General features: G+C 41.3%; 4 non-coding genes across 4 annotated transcripts; all 4 read left to right on the top strand.

The window, feature by feature from the left end:
* Positions 1-207: 207 nt before the first annotated feature.
* Positions 208-280, top strand: TRNAR-UCG (transfer RNA arginine (anticodon UCG)). Its single transcript has one exon. It is a non-coding gene; the product is annotated as a tRNA-Arg (tRNA).
* A 3,569-nt stretch (positions 281-3,849) lies between these two features.
* On the top strand, positions 3,850-3,922 carry TRNAR-UCG (transfer RNA arginine (anticodon UCG)). Its single transcript has one exon. It is a non-coding gene; the product is annotated as a tRNA-Arg (tRNA).
* Positions 3,923-14,528: 10,606 nt separating this feature from the next.
* Positions 14,529-14,601, top strand: TRNAQ-UUG (transfer RNA glutamine (anticodon UUG)). Its single transcript has one exon. It is a non-coding gene; the product is annotated as a tRNA-Gln (tRNA).
* A 3,578-nt stretch (positions 14,602-18,179) lies between these two features.
* On the top strand, positions 18,180-18,252 carry TRNAR-UCG (transfer RNA arginine (anticodon UCG)). The gene has a single exon. It is a non-coding gene; the product is annotated as a tRNA-Arg (tRNA).
* Positions 18,253-20,513: the final 2,261 nt, after the last annotated feature.

Below are 20,513 nucleotides of genomic sequence, written 5' to 3'. Positions count from 1 at the left end.
ATAAAAGAAGAAAGGAGGATTAACAGCAAAAAAGCACATCATAAGATATGAAACTTTGGAAATTATCTAGATATTGTTTGAAAAAACTCCTTTGATGGAAAGAAGATGAAGAACGGTATGGGATCCTGTCCTGCGCACCTGTAATTGATATGTTTCACATCCATTCATACCACCTAACCCTAAACAACCAAACATATTGCTGTCAGTGACCATGTGGCCTAATGGATAAGGCGTCTGACTTCGGATCAGGAGATTGAGGGTTCGAGTCCCTTCATGGTTGAGTCTTTTTCTCACAGCACTCAACTTATCTTTACATACAAACTGGAAATACACTCTTACAATACTCCTTTCACTCTCACTCATTAAGAAAGCCCAATGCAAACTGCACAATCAGTCACGTTATGCCTTCAGCATTGCTACTTTTCTGTCTTTCTGCCATACCAAAGTACCTCTTCATAAATGCCACGGATATGCAATACGTATACAACAATATGACATGGCACAATCATTCCGAACAGAACTGTGGGTAGATTCAGTGCACGGAGTGTGTGCGTGCAGAAAGCAGAAACTATGCATGGGTAGAAGCTCTGATTTTCTCCAGGAATAATGCAAATTGTCCCTCAGAAAAAGTATAGTACTAGAGAAGAATCATAAAGGATTGACACAATTGCTGCCTTTGCTGTTGCCCCAGTTGTGTAATCTGTCAAGGACTGGTCTCTTGCAGATTGAGGCACCTAGTTGCAATTGTGTGGTAAAAATCACCCTTACAACCATTTTTGCTATAAACTTGAGATCTTTCTGAGATACTATCTCACAGACTTCTTATGAATGAGGAACTCTGAAATTGTCACATTCCAATTTGTACGTCCTTAAAACTCTGCTGGTTATTCAAATGGGCAGATTGTTTTTTAAATTCCTTTCTGTCTCGAGTTGTAGTTATATTGATACAGAGGCATAATTGTTGAATGATATATATTGGTTTGATTTAAATATGTTCGTAGAGGTGGTGATAGGCTTTCTGTTTCTGTCTGAGAGCAAGGACCGGTTAACGTGTTTTTCCAAGAGCAGTTTGTTGTGAAAGGTATCAGGCAAAGAAGTATGTATTGTGATGTGGTTCTCTGACTGCTTCTGTCCACTTGCCAAAAGTTCCAAGGCCCTATGATAGCACAAAAACGGTAAGATTGAAGTGGTGGGTGCCGGAGGTTTAAAATGGTCAGTTTAATTAAAGACAGAAAAGTGAAACGAATGACTGCAGAAATACTGTATGAGGCCATGAACTGAGATGAAAGGATGATTTTGGAACTCTGTCTTGCAGATTACCCTCAATGCCGCAATGGATAGGGCACTACTCTCACAGACCAGGGTGTGTAAGTTTAAGTCTATCTGAGGTGCACACCCTGAACTAATACATTTTTGCTGAAACCTAATCATATTGTTTACTCTTCCTCGTAGCAGCTTGCCAGGGTGATAGTATATTGCAACAGAACCATTCCACTTCTTCACTGAAAAGAGTCATGCTGGTTACCCAAATGTGCAGCGTTTCATTTTATACAGCTTTCTTTATTGAAATTAAACTTGGACTCACTTGAAATATTCTCTTTCAAAATGAATGTTTTGAGCTGCTGTGAATTTTATTTCTAGAGGTGGTGACAGGCTTTCAGGTACGTGCTTAGGTCAAGGCCCTGTTCAGGTCACTTGTATAAGCTAATTCAGGGAGCAAATTAGCAAGTCAAGAAATGGGAAGTCTGAACTACTGTCAGTTCATTCTCTTTTCAAATAATCCAAAAATACCATTGCAGCATAAAACAGAGTATTCAATAAAAGAAGAAAGGAGGATTAACGGCAAAAAAAAACAGCATAAGATATGAAACTTTGGAAATTATCTAGATATTGTTTGAAAAAACTCCTTTGATGGAAAGAAGATGAAGAACGGTATGGGATCCTGTCCTGCGCACCTGTAATTGATATGTTCCACATCCATTCATACCACCTAACCCGAAACACCCAAACATATTGCAGTCAGTGACCATGTGGCCTAGTGGATAAGGTGTCTGACTTTGGATCAAAAAGTTGAGGGTTCGAGTCCCATCATGGTTGAGTCTTTTTCTAACAGCACCAACTTATCTTTACATACAAACTGGAAACACACTCTTACAATACTCCTTTCACTCTCACTCATTAAGAAAGCCCAATGCAAACTGCACAATCAGTCACGTTATGCCTTCAGCATTGCTACTTTTCTGTCTTTCTGCCATACCAAAGTACCTCTTCATAAATGCAACGGATATGCAATACGTACACAACAATATGACATGGCACAATCATTCTGAACAGAACTGTGGGTAGATTCAGTGCAGGGAGTGTGTGCGTGCAGAAAGCAGAAACTATGCATGGGTAGAAGCTCTATGATTTTCTCCAGGAATAATGCAAATTGTCCCTCAGAAAAAGTATAGTACTAGAGAAGAATCATAAAGGATTGACACAATTGCTGCCTTTGCTGTTGCCCCAGTTGTGTAATCTGTCAAGGACTGGTCTCTTGCAGATTGAGGCACCTAGTTGCAATTGTGTGGTAAAAATCACCCTTACAACCATTTTTTGCTATAAATGTGAGATCTTTCTGAGATACTATCTCACAGACTTCTTATGAATGAGGAACTCTGAAATTGTCACATTCCAATTTGTACGTCCTTAAAACTCTGCTGGTTATTCAAATGGGCAGATTGTTTTTTAAATTCCTTTCTGTCTCGAGTTGTAGTTATATTGATACAGAGGCATAATTGTTGAATGATATATATTGGTTTGATTGAAATATGTTCGTAGAGGTGGTGATAGGCTTTCTGTGTGTGTCTGAGAGCAAGGACCGGTTAACGTCTTTTTCCAAGAGCAGTTTGTTGTGAAAGGTATCAGGCAAAGGAGTATGTATTGTGATGTGGTTCTCTGACTGCTTCTGTCCACTTGCCAAAAGTTCCAAGGCCCTATGATAGCACAAAAACGGAAAGATTGAAGTGGTGGGTGCCGGAGGTTTAAAATGGTCAGTTTAATTAAAGACAGAAAAGTGAAACGAATGACTGCAGAAACACTGTATGTGGCCATGAACTGAGATGAAAGGATGATTTTGGAACTCTGTCTTGCAGATTACCCTCAATGCCGCAATAGATAGGGCACTACTTTCACAGACCAGGGTGTGTAAGTTTAAGTCAATCTGAGGTGCACACCCTGAACTAATACATTTTTGCTGAAACCTAATCATATTGTTTACTCTTCCTCGTAGCAGCTTGCCAGGGTGATAGTATATTGCAACAGAACCATTGCACTTCTTCACTGAAAAGTGTCATGCTGGTTACCCAAATGAGCAGCGTGTCATTTTATACAGCTTTCTTTATTGAAATTAAACTTGGACTCACTTGAAATATTCTCTTTCAAAATGAATGTTTTGAGCTGCTGTGACTTTTATTTCTAGAGGTGGTGACAGGCTTTCAGGTACGTGCTTAGGTCAAGGCCCTGTTCATGTCACTTGTATAAGCTAATTCAGGGAGCAAATTAGCAAGTCAAGAAATGGGAAGTCTGAACTACTGTCAAAGCAGTTTCATTCTCTTTTCAAATAATCCAAAAATACCATTGCAGCATAAAACAGAGTATTCAATAAAAGAAGAAAGGAGGATTAACAGCAAAAAAGCACATCATAAGATATGAAACTTTGGAAATTATCTAGATATTGTTTGAAAAAACTCCTTTGATGGAAAGAAGATGAAGAACGGTATGGGATCCTGTCCTGCGCACCTGTAATTGATATGTTTCACATCCATTCATACCACCTAACCCTAAACAACCAAACATATTGCTGTCAGTGACCATGTGGCCTAATGGATAAGGCGTCTGACTTCGGATCAGGAGATTGAGGGTTCGAGTCCCTTCATGGTTGAGTCTTTTTCTCACAGCACTCAACTTATCTTTACATACAAACTGGAAATACACTCTTACAATACTCCTTTCACTCTCACTCATTAAGAAAGCCCAATGCAAACTGCACAATCAGTCACGTTATGCCTTCAGCATTGCTACTTTTCTGTCTTTCTGCCATACCAAAGTACCTCTTCATAAATGCCACGGATATGCAATACGTATACAACAATATGACATGGCACAATCATTCCGAACAGAACTGTGGGTAGATTCAGTGCACGGAGTGTGTGCGTGCAGAAAGCAGAAACTATGCATGGGTAGAAGCTCTGATTTTCTCCAGGAATAATGCAAATTGTCCCTCAGAAAAAGTATAGTACTAGAGAAGAATCATAAAGGATTGGCACAATTGCTGCCTTTGCTGTTGCCCCAGTTGTGTAATCTGTCAAGGACTGGTCTCTTGCAGATTGAGGCACCTAGTTGCAATTGTGTGGTAAAAATCACCCTTACAACCATTTTTGCTATAAACTTGAGATCTTTCTGAGATACTATCTCACAGACTTCTTATGAATGAGGAACTCTGAAATTGTCACATTCCAATTTGTACGTCCTTAAAACTATGCTGGTTATTCAAATGGGCAGATTGTTTTTTAAATTCCTTTCTGTCTCTAGTTGTAGTTATATTGATACAGAGGCATAATTGTTGAATGATATATATTGGTTTGATTGAAATATGTTCATAGAGGTGGTGATAGGCTTTCTGTGTCTGTCTGAGAGCAAGGACCGGTTAACGTCTTTTTCCAAGAGCAGTTTGTTATGAAAGGTATCAGGCAAATGAGTATGTATTGTGATGTGGTTCTCTGACTGCTTCTGTCCACTTGCCAAAAGTTCCATGGCCCTATGATAGCACAAAAACTGTAAGATTGAAGTGGTGGGTGCCGGAGGTTTAAAATGGTCAGTTTAATTAAAGACAGAAAAGTGAAACGAATGACTGCAGAAATACTGTATGTGGCCATGAACTGAGATGAAAGGATGATTTTGGAACTCTGTCTTGCAGATTACCCTCAATGCCGCAATGGATAGGGCACTACTCTCACAGACCAGGGTGTGTAAGTTTAAGTCTATCTGAGGTGCACACCCTGAACTAATACATTTTTGCTGAAACCTAATCATATTGTTTACTCTTCCTCGTAGCAGCTTGCCAGGGTGATAGTATATTGCAACAGAACCATTCCACTTCTTCACTGAAAAGAGTCATGCTGGTTACCCAAATATGCAGCTTGTCATTTTATACAGCTTTCTTTATTGAAATTAAACTTGGACTCACTTGAAATATTCTCTTTCAAAATGAATGTTTGAGCTGCTGTGAATTTTATTTCTAGAGGTGGTGACAGGCTTTCAGGTACGTGCTTAGGTCAAGGCCCTGTTCATGTCACTTGTATAAGCTAATTCAGGGAGCAAATTAGCAAGTCAAGAAATGGGAAGTCTGAACTACTGTCAAAGCAGTTGCATTCTCTTTTCAAATAATCCAAAAATACCATTGCAGCATAAAACAGAGTATTCAATAAAAGAAGAAAGGAGGATTAACGGCAAAAAAGCACAGCATAAGATATGAAACTTTGGAAATTATCTAGATATTGTTTGAAAAAACTCCTTTGATGGAAAGAAGATGAAGAACGGTATGGGATCCTGTCCTGCGCACCTGTAATTGATATGTTCCACATCCATTCATACCACCTAAACCTAAACACCCAAACATGTTGCAGTCAGTCACCATGTGGCCTAATGGATGAGGTGTTTGACTTCGGATCAGAAGATTGAGGGTTCGAGTCCCTTCATGGTTGAGTCTTTTTCTCACAGCACCCAACTTATCTTTACATACTGTTGGAAAATGGGTTATCGATAGGGCAGGTAGGTACCTACACCTAGCAACAAGCCACAAACCTCCACAAAAGTACAGTTAGGTCTCAGTAAATTAATCCCAGCTCTACCCTTGGTAGCTTAGCATCGAGCGTCAAGGCTTAACTTAGGAGACAAAGTGTAAAGCATTCAAATATCACAAAACAGTAATTAAATAAAACACAGGAAACAGTTTAAAAATCCAAAACCAATTTATAAAAATAGCTTATATTTTTATCTTTAAAATGACACAAAAACGATTAAAATCGGTTCAGGGGAACCGGAGATATGAATTTTTAAAGTATTATTATTTTCTAGCGCTCAGAAACGAAAAGCGCCAATCGGGTCATCTGGTTGCACCAGGACCGGGGCAAAGTCAAACTTTCAGGCCGACCGCGATGGAGCCCTGCTCGGCTACAAGTCGCGGGAGGCCTCGGTCAAAAAGTTACCTTCTGACTTAGTCTCTTTTTCGATGTTTTTCTTCCCCGGGACGAACCTGCCAGTTGGATCCGACCTCCTGGAGCCCTTGTCCGGATACGCGAAGTCGGTTTCCTCGGTGGTGATTTTTACCTTCGGACTTAGTCGTTTTTTCGAGATGAAAATCCTTCGACCGGGGTAAACCTGGATCTTGATCCGACGTCCGTGGAGCCCTTCTCGGATACGATGGCTGGAAGGTCCCGGTCAACTTTTTACGTTCGGACTTAGTCTTTTTTTCTTCTTTCCTTTTCTTGGGGACCCCTGTCTCCTAACTGTAGGGACTGACTCCCCAGGACTTTGGGTTGGGGGGGCGCCCTGGGCGACCACCCCATCTGTGACCAGACTCACCTCTGGGAGGTCATTGCCCAGGATACAATCTAGGGGAAGGTCAGCACTGACTACCACCCTAATCCAGTCAAGGATACCCTCCCTCTCTAGGGGCACTATGGCTACAGGTTTGGAGGTGACCTCCCCTGTGGCTATCCTGACTTTCCTTGTTTTTCCTGGGACATACATGTCTGGGGTCACTAACCGGTCACTCACTACAGTGTGACTGGCACAGGTGTCTCTCAGGCCAGTGGTAGGGATCCCATTCACTTGAATGTGGTGGAAGTGCCTACTCCCACCCTCAGGGATCATCAGCTTACCATCTGGTCCTGTCTCCCAGCACAATGCTAGGAGGACTTCATCATCTGAGGAATCCTCCTCTATGGCTACACTGGACAGCCCAGTGCTAACCACTTTCTTTGGACAGGCTGCATCTCCTCTGAAGTGACCTGTCTGCTGACAGTCAAAGCAAGCCCTACTGTCCAAGAGCTTTTTTAACCCTGGGTCTCCCTGTCTCTGCATGTCAGAGTGGGAGTGGGATTTACTCTCCTCCTTCTTAGGGTTCTGGGGTACAGAGGGAGTCTCTGTGGTGGGCTTACCACCTCCCTCCTTAGGTTTTTGGGGACCTGTCCCCCCCTTCTTGGAGTCTCCCCCCTGGGACTTGACAACCACCCTGGTTCTCAACCACTCATCAGCTGCCTCCCCTAGCTCTCTAGGGTTGGTCAGCTTAGAGTCCACTAGATGCTGGCGTAACCTTTCTTGGATACAATTGGTCAAGATGTGCTCTCTCATGATCAGATTGTATAACCCCTCATAAGTATTTACTTTGTTGCCAATAATCCAGCCCTCTAGTGCCTTTAGTGAGGTGTCCACAAAGTCAACCCAAGACTGGGTACTGACCTTCTGGGTGTCCCTGAACTTCATTCTATATTGCTCTGGGGTCAGACCAAACTTCTTGGCTAAGCACCTTTTCATACTAGGGTATGAATCTGCCTCCTCCCCCCTTAAGGTCAGAAGCCTATCCCTCCCTGAGTTGGGGACCAACTCCCACCAAAGGGAACCCCAGTATTGAGGCCTAACCCTTCTCATTTGGAGTGCCCTCTCAAAGGCCCCTAGCCACTTATCTATGTCATCCCCCTCTACATAAGCAGGAACCACCCCCTTGGGTAATCTGGGGCAAACTCCCCCACCCATGGACACCTCAGCTTCTTTATCGCTGCTTCCATCTCTTTTTTCTTTGTATGCCCACTTTTTCTTCTCTAGGGCCAGCTTCTCTGCTTCCAAAGCTATGTAGGCTAGCTGGGCTTCCAGCTCTCTTTCCCTGATGGATGGTTTCTCTCCTCCTGAAAGGACCCCCTTCCTACCACTGGCTTTGGGTCTGCCCCTAGTGACTGTATCCAGTGAGGACCGTTCCTCCTCTTCCTCACTTGGGGTCTGATGCCTTTCCTCCCCTGAGTGGTTAGAGTTAGCATCATCCTCTTTTGGTTCCTCCTCTGGAGCTTCCTCTGTCTCTACCTCTTGGGCCTCAGCCCATGCTGTCAGGGATTTAATCAGGATTTCCTTCCTGAGATTAGTGGTTGCAGGCAACCCCCTCTCAATACACAACCCCCTAAGCTGGACTACTGTCAGTGTGGGTAGGCTAGCCAGATCAAGCTCCATGGTTCCCTAGTTTTGTGTCAACAAAAGCTTTTTGCAAAAATTGGAAACAAGAATTTAGAAAAATTACAAAAATTCAATAATTGAAATTAATCCAAATTAATTTAAAAAAAATTAAAATTAAAAATTAAAAACAATTTTTGCACTAGGACAATTTAAAGGATTTTTAATTTGTTTTATCTAAAACTGTAACGTGATATTGAACACAAGTACAGGATCCCGTCGCTGCTTCCAATTATGTTGGAAAATGGGTTATCGATAGGGCAGGTAGGTACCTACACCTAGCAACAAGCCACAAACCTCCACAAAAGTACAGTTAGGTCTCAGTAAATTAATCCCAGCTCTACCCTTGGTAGCTTAGCATCGAGCGTCAAGGCTTAACTTAGGAGACAAAGTGTAAAGCATTCAAATATCACAAAACAGTAATTAAATAAAACACAGGAAACAGTTTAAAAATCCAAAACCAATTTATAAAAATAGCTTATATTTTTATCTTTAAAATGACACAAAAACGATTAAAATCGGTTCAGGGGAACCGGAGATATGAATTTTTAAAGTATTATTATTTTCTAGCGCTCAGAAACGAAAAGCGCCAATCGGGTCATCTGGTTGCACCAGGACCGGGGCAAAGTCAAACTTTCAGGCCGACCGCGATGGAGCCCTGCTCGGCTACAAGTCGCGGGAGGCCTCGGTCAAAAAGTTACCTTCTGACTTAGTCTCTTTTTCGATGTTTTTCTTCCCCGGGACGAACCTGCCAGTTGGATCCGACCTCCTGGAGCCCTTGTCCGGATACGCGAAGTCGGTTTCCTCGGTGGTGATTTTTACCTTCGGACTTAGTCGTTTTTTCGAGATGAAAATCCTTCGACCGGGGTAAACCTGGATCTTGATCCGACGTCCGTGGAGCCCTTCTCGGATACGATGGCTGGAAGGTCCCGGTCAACTTTTTACGTTCGGACTTAGTCTTTTTTTCGGATGTTTTTCTTGACCGGGACGAACCACGAAGTCAGGCCGGGTCGCGGTTGAGGCAAGCCGGCTAGAATTTCCGCGTCGAGTCGGTCACTTTATGGAGCTTTTTTCTAAAATTTCTCCAATCTTTTCCAAACTTCTGGGGCTTCACCCAGATGTTCTTTTAAGGTTCTTTTGGGGTCCACAGCTCACCCCAAGGGTCCAGAAGTTCTGTGATGGTCCTTGGGAAGTGCGGACTTCAACTACCAGAGTGCACCTGGCGCAAACTCCTTTTTGGCCACTGGGCAGTGGTCAGCTGGTCACTTTTTCAGGAGTTGGTGCAGGGGACTCTGGTTAGCAATTTTTCACCTGTAGCAAACAGGGAGACCCTCCTTGAACCAGTGGAAGCCAGGCAAAGTCCTTCTTGTGGTGAAGCCCAAGTGTGCAGCTGGTGCAGTCTTTCTGAGTGCAGGGTCCAGGTGCAGGCCAGGGGTCCAGCAGGGCAGTCCTTCTTCTCCTTGTAGTTCCTTCTTCTTGAAATTTGGTGGGGATCTGAGGCGTGGGTGCAGGTCTGCCAGTTTTATCCTTGCTCCTGGGTGAAAAGCAGGGGGGCCCTGGTCCTCCAATCAGGGACAGGGTCGTCCCCCTGTGATGACCACTTCCTGGGAAGTGTGGCAAAAATCCATCCCAGAAGGCAATAGTCTCTAAAAATCCAAAATGGATGAATCTGATTTTTGGAGGAGAGATCTGGCTGAGCCCACCCACTGGTGTGGCTAAAAATCATAAACACACCCCTCTCCTGCCCTCTCCTAATCTAATCAAGGGGGCACCTAGCTGTCTGGGGTTGCAGGATGTGGGGGTGTTGCTGGGTGCTCCAGATGTCCTTCTCTGCCTTTGAAGACCAGTTTGGCAGCCCTCCCCCTTCCTGCTTCCCCATCTGCTGAGGGGAGATTCTCTCCCCCAAGCACATTCCTTTGTGTAAAGCCAGGCCACTTCACACCTCATTAAAGTGGCCTGGCAGAAGCTGCTGCAGGCTGGCCAATCAGCGCACAGCAGCAAAAACAATGCAGAGCTGAAATTGGCAACTTTTTAGGTAAAGTCTAAACTTTTTACCTGCACTAGTTATATTAAATCCAACAACTGGAAGTTGTGGGATTTATTATAACAATCAATTTGATACCAAATTCTTGGTATGTAACATTTAAGGAGACTTTAAAATTTAAAATAAAGTCTGCCCATTCTAGCCTATGAAGGCCATTTACTTCAATGAGGGAAAAACGAATTTGGCTGTTTTTACCTCACCAGGGCTTATAAATCTATTTTTATAAAGTCCCTGCTTATAGTTACATGGCACCCAGCCCTAGGGGCACATAGGGCACACCTTAGGGGTGACTTATATGTAAAAATAAGGTAGTTTAAGACTTTGGAAGTACCTTTAATTCCAAAGTCGAATTTGCATATAACTTTAATTTAAAAGCAGCCAGCAAGGCAGGCTTGCTTTTAAAATGACACTGGGCACCTCAGCAATGCACCTAGGTGTGCACCACCTATGCTGTGGTCCCTAAACCTACATGCCCTACCATATACTAGGGACTTATAGGTAGGTTAACTTAGCCAATTATAATTAGCCTAATTTGCATATCCATTTTACACAGAGCACAGGCCCTGGGACTGGTTAGCAGTACCCAGGGCACCATCAGAGTCAGGAAAACACCAGCATAAAGTGGAAAATGGGGGCAAAAAGTTAGGGGGCCTCTGCAATCAGCCCCAGTTTCTCACACATACAAACTGGAAACACACTCTTACAATACTCCTTTCACTCTCACTCATTAAGAAAGCCCAATGCAAACTGCACAATCAGTCACGTTATGCCTTCAGCATTGCTACTTTTCTGTCTTTCTGCCATACCAAAGTACCTCTTCATAAATGTCATGGATATGCAATACGTATACAACAATATGACATGGCACAATCATTCTGAACAGAACTGTGGGTAGATTCAGTGCAGGGAGTGTGTGCGTGCAGAAAGCAGAAACTATGCATGGGTAGAAGCTCTATGATTTTCTCCAGGAATAATGCAAATTGTCCCTCAGAAAAAGTATAGTACTAGAGAAGAATCATAAAGGATTGACACAATTGCTGCCTTTGCTGTTGCCCCAGTTGTGTAATCTGTCAAGGACTGGTCTCTTGCAGATTGAGTCACCTAGTTGCAATTGTGTGGTAAAAATCACCCTTACAACCATTTTTGCTATAAACTTGAGATCTTTCTGAGATACTATCTCACAGACTTCTTATGAATGAGGAACTCTGAAATTGTCACATTCCAATTTGTACGTCCTTAAAACTCTGCTGGTTATTCAAATGGGCAGATTGTTTTTTAAATTCCTTTCTGTCTCGAGTTGTAGTTATATTGATACAGAGGCATAATTGTTGAATGATATATATTGGTTTGATTGAAATATGTTCGTAGAGGTGGTAATAGGCTTTTTGTGTCTGTCTGAGAGCAAGGACCGGTTAACGTGTTTTTCCAAGAACAGTTTGTTGTGAAAGGTATCAGGCAAAGAAGTATGTATTGTGATGTGGTTCTCTGACTGCTTCTGTCCACTTGCCAAAAGTTCCAAGGCCCTATGATAGCACAAAAACGGTAAGATTGAAGTGGTGGGTGCCGGAGGTTTAAAATGGTCAGTTTAATTAAAGACAGAAAAGTGAAACGAATGACTGCAGAAATACTGTATGAGGCCATGAACTGAGATGAAAGGATGATTTTGGAACTCTGTCTTGCAGATTACCCTCAATGCCGCAATGGATAGGGCACTACTCTCACAGACCAGGGTGTGTAAGTTTAAGTCAATCTGAGGTGCACACCCTGAACTAATACATTTTTGCTGAAACCTAATCATATTGTTTACTCTTCCTCGTAGCAGCTTGCCAGGGTGATAGTATATTGCAACAGAACCATTCCACTTCTTCACTGAAAAGAGTCATGCTGGTTACCCAAATGTGCAGCGTGTCATTTTATACAACTTTCTTTATTAAAATTAAACTTGGACTCACTTGAAATATTCTCTTTCAAAATGAATGTTTTGAGCTGCTGTTAATTTTATTTCTAGAGGTGGTGACAGGCTTTCAGGTACGTGCTTAGGTCAAGGCCCTGTTCATGTCACTTGTATAAGCTAATTCAGGGAGCAAATTAGCAAGTCAAGAAATGGGAAGTCGGAACGACTGTCAAAGCAGTTTCATTCTCTTTTCAAATAATCCAAAAATACCATTGCACGATAAAACAGAGTATTCAATAAAAGAAGAAAGGAGGATTAACGCCAAAAAAGCACAGCATAAGATATGAAACTTTGGAAATTATCTAGATATTGTTTCAAAAAACTCCTTTGATGGAAAGAAGATGAAGAACGGTATGGGATCCTGTCCTGAGCACCTGTAATTGATATGTTCCACATCCATTCATACCACCTAACCCTAAACACCCAAACATATTGCAGTCAGTGACCATGTGGCCTAATGGATAAGGCGTCTGACTTCGGATCACAACATTGAGGGTTCTACTCCCTTTCATGGTTGAGTCTTTTTCTCACAGCACCCAACTTATCTTCACATGCAAACTGGAAACACACTCTTACAATACTCCTTTCACTCTCACTCATTAGGAAAGCCCAATGCAAACTGCACAATCAGTCACGTTATGCCATCAGCATTGCTACTTTTCTGTCTTTCTGCCATACCAAAGTACCTCTTCATAAATGCCACAGATATGCAATACGTATACAACAATATGACATGGCACAATCATTCTGAACAGAACTGTGGGTAGATTCAGTGCAGGGAGTGTGTGCGTGCAGAAAGCAGAAACTATGCATGGGTAGAAGCTCTATGATTTTCTCCAGGAATAATGCAAATTGTCGCTCAGAAAAAGTATAGTACTAGAGAAGAATCATAAAGGATTGACACAATGGCTGCCTTTGCTGTTGCCCCAGTTGTGTAATCTGTCAAGGACTGGTCTCTTGCAGATTGAGGCACCTAGTTGTAATTGTGTGGTAAAAATAACCCTTACAACCATTTTTGCTATAAACGTGAGATCTTTCTGAGATACTATCTCACAGACTTCATATGAATGAGGAACTCTGAAATTGTCACATTCCAATTTGTACGTCCTTAAAACTCTGCTGGTTATTCAAATGGGCAGATTGTTTTTTAAATTCCTTTCTGTCTCGAGTTGTAGTTTGATTGATACAGAGGCATAATTGTTGAATGATATATATTGGTTTGATTGAAATATGTTCGTAGAGGTGGTGATAGGCTTTCTGTGTCTGTCTGAGAGCAAGGACCGGTTAATGTCTTTTTCCAAGAGCAGTTTGTTGTGAAAGGTATCAGGCAAAGGAGTATGTATTGTGATGTGATTCTCTGACTGCTTCTGTCCACTTGCCAAAAGTTCCAAGGCCCTATGATAGCCCAAAAACGGAAAGATTGAAGTGGTGGGTGCCGGAGGTTTAAAATGGTCAGTTTAATTAAAGACAGAAAAGTGAAACAAATGACTGCAGAAATACTGTATGTGGCCATGAACTGAGATGAAAGGATGATTTTGGAACTCTGTCTTGCAGATTACCCTCAATGCCGCAATGGATAAGGCACTACTCTCACAGACCAGGGTGTGTAAGTTTAAGTCTATCTGAGGTGCACACCCTGAACTAATACATTTTTGCTGAAACCTAATCATATTGTTTACTCTTCCTCGTAGCAGCTTGCCAGGGTGATAGTATATTGCAACAGAACCATTCCACTTCTTCACTGAAAAGAGTCATGCTGGTTACCCAAATGTGCAGCGTGTCATTTTATACAACTTTCTTTATTGAAATTAAACTTGGACTCACTTGAAATATTCTCTTTCAAAATGAATGTTTTGAGCTGCTGTGAATTTTATTTCTAGAGGTGATGACAGGCTTTCAGGTACGTGCTTAGGTCAAGGCCCTGTTCATGTCACTTGTATAAGCTAATTCAGGGAGCAAATTAGCAAGTCAAGAAATGGAAGTCTGAACTACTGTCAAAGCAGTTTCATTCTCTTTTCAAATAATCCAAAAATACCATTGCATCATAAAACAGAGTATTCAATAAAAGAAGAAAGGAGGATTAACGGCAAAAAAGCACAGCATAAGATATGAAACTTTGGAAATTATCTAGATATTGTTTGAAAAAACTCCTTTGATGGAAAGAAGATGAAGAACGGTATGGGATCCTGTCCTGCGCACCTGTAATTGATATGTTCCACATCCATTCATACCACCTAACCCTAAACACCCAAACATATTGCAGTCAGTGACCATGTGGCCTAATGGATAAGGTGTCTGACTTTGGATCAGAAGATTGAGGGTTCGAGTCCCTTCATGGTTGAGTCTTTTTCTCACAGCACCCAACTTATCTTTACATACAAACTGGAAACATACTCTTACAATACTCCTTTCACTCTCACTCATTAAGAAAGCCCAATGCAAACAGCACAATCAGTCACGTTATGCCTTCAGCATTGCTACTTTTCTGTCTTTCTGCCATACCAAAGTACCTCTTCATAAATGCCACGGATATGCAATACGTATACAACAATATGACATGGCACAATCATTCTGAACAGAACTGTGGGTAGATTCAGTGCAGGGAGTGTGTGCGTGCAGAAAGCAGAAACTATGCATGGGTAGAAGCTCTATGATTTTCTCCAGGAATAATGCAAATTGTCCCTCAAAAAAAGTATACTACTAGAGAAGAATCATAAAGGATTGACACAATTGCTGCCTTTGCTGTTGCCCCAGTTGTGTAATCTGTCAAGGACTGGTCTCTTGCAGATTGAGGCACCTAGTTGTAATTGTGTGATAAAAATCACCCTTACAACCATTTTTGCTATAAACTTGAGATCTTTCTGAGATTCTATCTCACAGACTTCTTATGAAAGAGGAACTCTGAAATTGTCACATTCCAATTTGTACGTCCTTAAAACTCTGCTGGTTATTCAAATGGGCAGATTGTTTTTTAAATTCCTTTCTGTCTCGAGTTGTAGTTATATTGATACAGAGGCATAATTGTTGAATGATATATATTGGTTTGATTGAAATATGTTCGTAGAGGTGGTGATAGGCTTTCTGTGTCTGTCTGAGAGCAAGGACCGGTTAACGTCTTTTTCCAAGAGCAGTTTGTTGTGAAAGGTATCAGGCAAAGGAGTATGTATTGTGATGTGGTTCTCTGACTGCTTCTGTCCACTTGCCAAAAGTTCCAAGGCCCTATGATAGCACAAAAACGGTAAGATTGAAGTGGTGGGTGCCGGAGGTTTAAAATTGTCAGTTTAATTAAAGACAGAAAAGTGAAACGAATGACTGCAGAAATACTGTATGTGGCCATGAACTGAGATGAAAGGATGATTTTGGAACTCTGTCTTGCAGATTACCCTCAATGCCGCCATGGATAGGGCACTACTCTCACAGACCAGGGTGTGTAAGTTTAAGTCTATCTGAGGTGCACACCCTGAACTAATACATTTTTGCTGAAACCTAATCATATTGTTTACTCTTCCTCGTAGCAGCTTGCCAGGGTGATAGTATATTGCAACAGAACCATTCCACTTCTTCACTGAAAAGAGTCATGCTGGTTACCCAAATGTGCAGCGTGTCATTTTAAACAACTTTCTTTATTGAAATTAAACTTGGACTCACTTGAAATATTCTCTTTCAAAATGAATGTTTTGAGCTGCTGTGAATTTTATTTCTAGAGGTGGTGACAGGCTTTCAGGTACGTGCTTAGGTCAAGGCCCTGTTCATGTCACTTGTATAAGCTAATTCAGGGAGCAAATTAGCAAGTCAAGAAATGGGAAGTCTGAACTACTGTCAAAGCAGTTTCATTCTCTTTTCAAATAATCCAAAAATACCATTGCAGCATAAAACAGAGTATTCAATAGAAGAATAAAGGAGGATTAACGGCAAAAAAGCACATCATAAGATATGAAACTTTGGAAATTATCTAGATATTGTTTGAAAAAACTCCTTTGATGGAAAGAAGATGAAGAACTGTATGGGATCCTGTCCTGCGCACATGTAATTGATATGTTCCACATTCATTCATACCACCTAACCCTAAACACCCAAACATGCTGCAGTCAGTGACCATGTGGCCTAATGGATAAGGCGTCTGACTTCGGATCAGAAAATTGAGGGTTTGAGTCCCTTCATGGTTAAGTCTTTTTCTCACAGCACCCAACTTATCTTTACATACAAACTGGAAACACACTCTTACAATACTCCTTTCACTCTCACTCATTAAGAAAGCCCAATGCAAACTGCACAATCAGTCACGTTATACCTTCAGCATTGCTACTTTTCAATCTTTCTGCCACACCAAAGTACCTCTTCATAAATGCAATGGATATGCAATACGTATACAACAATATGACATGGCACAATCATTCTGAACAGAACTGTGGGTAGATTCAGTGCAGGGAGTGTGTGCGTGCAGAAAGCAGAAACTATGCATGGGTAGAAGCTCTATGATTTTCTCCAGGAATAATGCAAATTGTCCCTCAGAAAAAGTATAGTACTAGAGAAGAATCATAAAGGATTGACACAATTGCTGCCTTTGCTGTTGCCCCAGTTGTGTAATCTGTCAAGGACTGGTCTCTTGCAGATTGAGGCACCTAGTTGCAATTGTGTGGTAAAAATCACCCTTACAACCATTTTTTGCTATAAATGTGAGATCTTTCTGAGATACTATCTCACAGACTTCTTATGAATGAGGAACTCTGAAATTGTCACATTCCAATTTGTACGTCCTTAAAACTCTGCTGGTTATTCAAATGGGCAGATTGTTTTTTAAATTCCTTTCTGTCTCGAGTTGTAGTTATATTGATACAGAGGCATAATTGTTGAATGATATATATTGGTTTGATTGAAATATGTTCGTAGAGGTGGTGATAGGCTTTCTGTGTGTGTCTGAGAGCAAGGACCGGTTAACGTCTTTTTCCAAGAGCAGTTTGTTGTGAAAGGTATCAGGCAAAGGAGTATGTATTGTGATGTGGTTCTCTGACTGCTTCTGTCCACTTGCCAAAAGTTCCAAGGCCCTATGATAGCACAAAAACGGAAAGATTGAAGTGGTGGGTGCCGGAGGTTTAAAATGGTCAGTTTAATTAAAGACAGAAAAGTGAAACGAATGACTGCAGAAACACTGTATGTGGCCATGAACTGAGATGAAAGGATGATTTTGGAACTCTGTCTTGCAGATTACCCTCAATGCCGCAATAGATAGGGCACTACTCTCACAGACCAGGGTGTGTAAGTTTAAGTCTATCTGAGGTGCACACCCTGAACTAATACATTTTTGCTGAAACCTAATCATATTGTTTACTCTTCCTCGTAGCAGCTTGCCAGGGTGATAGTATATTGCAACAGAACCATTCCACTTCTTCACTGAAAAGTGTCATGCTGGTTACCCAAATGAGCAGCGTGTCATTTTATACAGCTTTCTTTATTGAAATTAAACTTGGACTCACTTGAAATATTCTCTTTCAAAATGAATGTTTTGAGCTGCTGTGACTTTTATTTCTAGAGGTGGTGACAGGCTTTCAGGTACGTGCTTAGGTCAAGGCCCTGTTCATGTCACTTGTATAAGCTAATTCAGGGAGCAAATTAGCAAGTCAAGAAATGGGAAGTCTGAACTACTGTCAAAGCAGTTTCATTCTCTTTTCAAATAATCCAAAAATACCCTTGCAGCATAAAACAGAGTATTCAATAAAAGAAGAAAGGAGGATTAACAGCAAAAAAGCACATCATAAGATATGAAACTTTGGAAATTATCTAGATATTGTTTGAAAAAACTCCTTTGATGGAAAGAAGATGAAGAACGGTATGGGATCCTGTCCTGCGCACCTGTAATTGATATGTTTCACATCCATTCATACCACCTAACCCTAAACAACCAAACATATTGCTGTCAGTGACCATGTGGCCTAATGGATAAGGCGTCTGACTTCGGATCAGGAGATTGAGGGTTCGAGTCCCTTCATGGTTGAGTCTTTTTCTCACAGCACTCAACTTATCTTTACATACAAACTGGAAATACACTCTTACAATACTCCTTTCACTCTCACTCATTAAGAAAGCCCAATGCAAACTGCACAATCAGTCACGTTATGCCTTCAGCATTGCTACTTTTCTGTCTTTCTGCCATACCAAAGTACCTCTTCATAAATGCCACGGATATGCAATACGTATACAACAATATGACATGGCACAATCATTCCGAACAGAACTGTGGGTAGATTCAGTGCACGGAGTGTGTGCGTGCAGAAAGCAGAAACTATGCATGGGTAGAAGCTCTGATTTTCTCCAGGAATAATGCAAATTGTCCCTCAGAAAAAGTATAGTACTAGAGAAGAATCATAAAGGATTGACACAATTGCTGCCTTTGCTGTTGCCCCAGTTGTGTAATCTGTCAAGGACTGGTCTCTTGCAGATTGAGGCACCTAGTTGCAATTGTGTGGTAAAAATCACCCTTACAACCATTTTTGCTATAAACTTGAGATCTTTCTGAGATACTATCTCACAGACTTCTTATGAATGAGGAACTCTGAAATTGTCACATTCCAATTTGTACGTCCTTAAAACTATGCTGGTTATTCAAATGGGCAGATTGTTTTTTAAATTCCTTTCTGTCTCTAGTTGTAGTTATATTGATACAGAGGCATAATTGTTGAATGATATATATTGGTTTGATTGAAATATGTTCATAGAGGTGGTGATAGGCTTTCTGTGTCTGTCTGAGAGCAAGGACCGGTTAACGTCTTTTTCCAAGAGCAGTTTGTTGTGAAAGGTATCAGGCAAATGAGTATGTATTGTGATGTGGTTCTCTGACTGCTTCTGTCCACTTGCCAAAAGTTCCATGGCCCTATGATAGCACAAAAACTGTAAGATTGAAGTGGTGGGTGCCGGAGGTTTAAAATGGTCAGTTTAATTAAAGACAGAAAAGTGAAATGAATGACTGCAGAAATACTGTATGTGGCCATGAACTGAGATGAAAGGATGATTTTGGAACTCTGTCTTGCAGATTACCCTCAATGCCGCAATGGATAGGGCACTACTCTCACAGACCAGGGTGTGTAAGTTTAAGTCTATCTGAGGTGCACACCCTGAACTAATACATTTTTGCTGAAACCTAATCATATTGTTTACTCTTCCTCGTAGCAGCTTGCCAGGGTGATAGTATATTGCAACAGAACCATTCCACTTCTTCACTGAAAAGAGTCATGCTGGTTACCCAAATATGCAGCTTGTCATTTTATACAGCTTTCTTTATTGAAATTAAACTTGGACTCACTTGAAATATTCTCTTTCAAAATGAATGTTTGAGCTGCTGTGAATTGTATTTCTAGAGGTGGTGACAGGCTTTCAGGTACGTGCTTAGGTCAAGGCCCTGTTCATGTCACTTGTATAAGCTAATTCAGGGAGCAAATTAGCAAGTCAAGAAATGGGAAGTCTGAACTACTGTCAAAGCAGTTGCATTCTCTTTTCAAATAATCCAAAAATACCATTGCAGCATAAAACAGAGTATTCAATAAAAGAAGAAAGGAGGATTAACGGCAAAAAAGCACAGCATAAGATATGAAACTTTGGAAATTATCTAGATATTGTTTGAAAAAACTCCTTTGATGGAAAGAAGATGAAGAACGGTATGGGATCCTGTCCTGCGCACCTGTAATTGATATGTTCCACATCCATTCATACCACCTAACCCTAAACACCCAAACATGTTGCAGTCAGTCACCATGTGGCCTAATGGATAAGGTGTTTGACTTCGGATCAGAAGATTGAGGGTTCGAGTTCCTTCATGGTTGAGTCTTTTTCTCACAGCACCCAACTTATCTTTACATACAAACTGGAAACACACTCTTACAATACTCCTTTCACTCTCACTCATTAAGAAAGCCCAATGCAAACTGCACAATCAGTCACGTTATGCCTTCAGCATTGCTACTTTTCTGTCTTTCTGCCATACCAAAGTACCTCTTCATAAATGTCATGGATATGCAATACGTATACAACAATATGACATGGCACAATCATTCTGAACAGAACTGTTGGTAGATTCAGTGCAGGGAGTGTGTGCGTGCAGAAAGCAGAAACTATGCATGGGTAGAAGCTCTATGATTTTCTCCAGGAATAATGCAAATTGTCCCTCAGAAAAAGTATAGTACTAGAGAAGAATCATAAAGGATTGACACAATTGCTGCCTTTGCTGTTGCCCCAGTTGTGTAATCTGTCAAGGACTGGTCT

Source organism: Pleurodeles waltl, chromosome 4_1 (genome assembly GCF_031143425.1).
Source record: "Pleurodeles waltl isolate 20211129_DDA chromosome 4_1, aPleWal1.hap1.20221129, whole genome shotgun sequence".
NCBI lineage: Eukaryota > Metazoa > Chordata > Amphibia > Caudata > Salamandridae > Pleurodeles > Pleurodeles waltl.
This window is presented reverse-complemented; position numbering and strand designations above follow the sequence as displayed.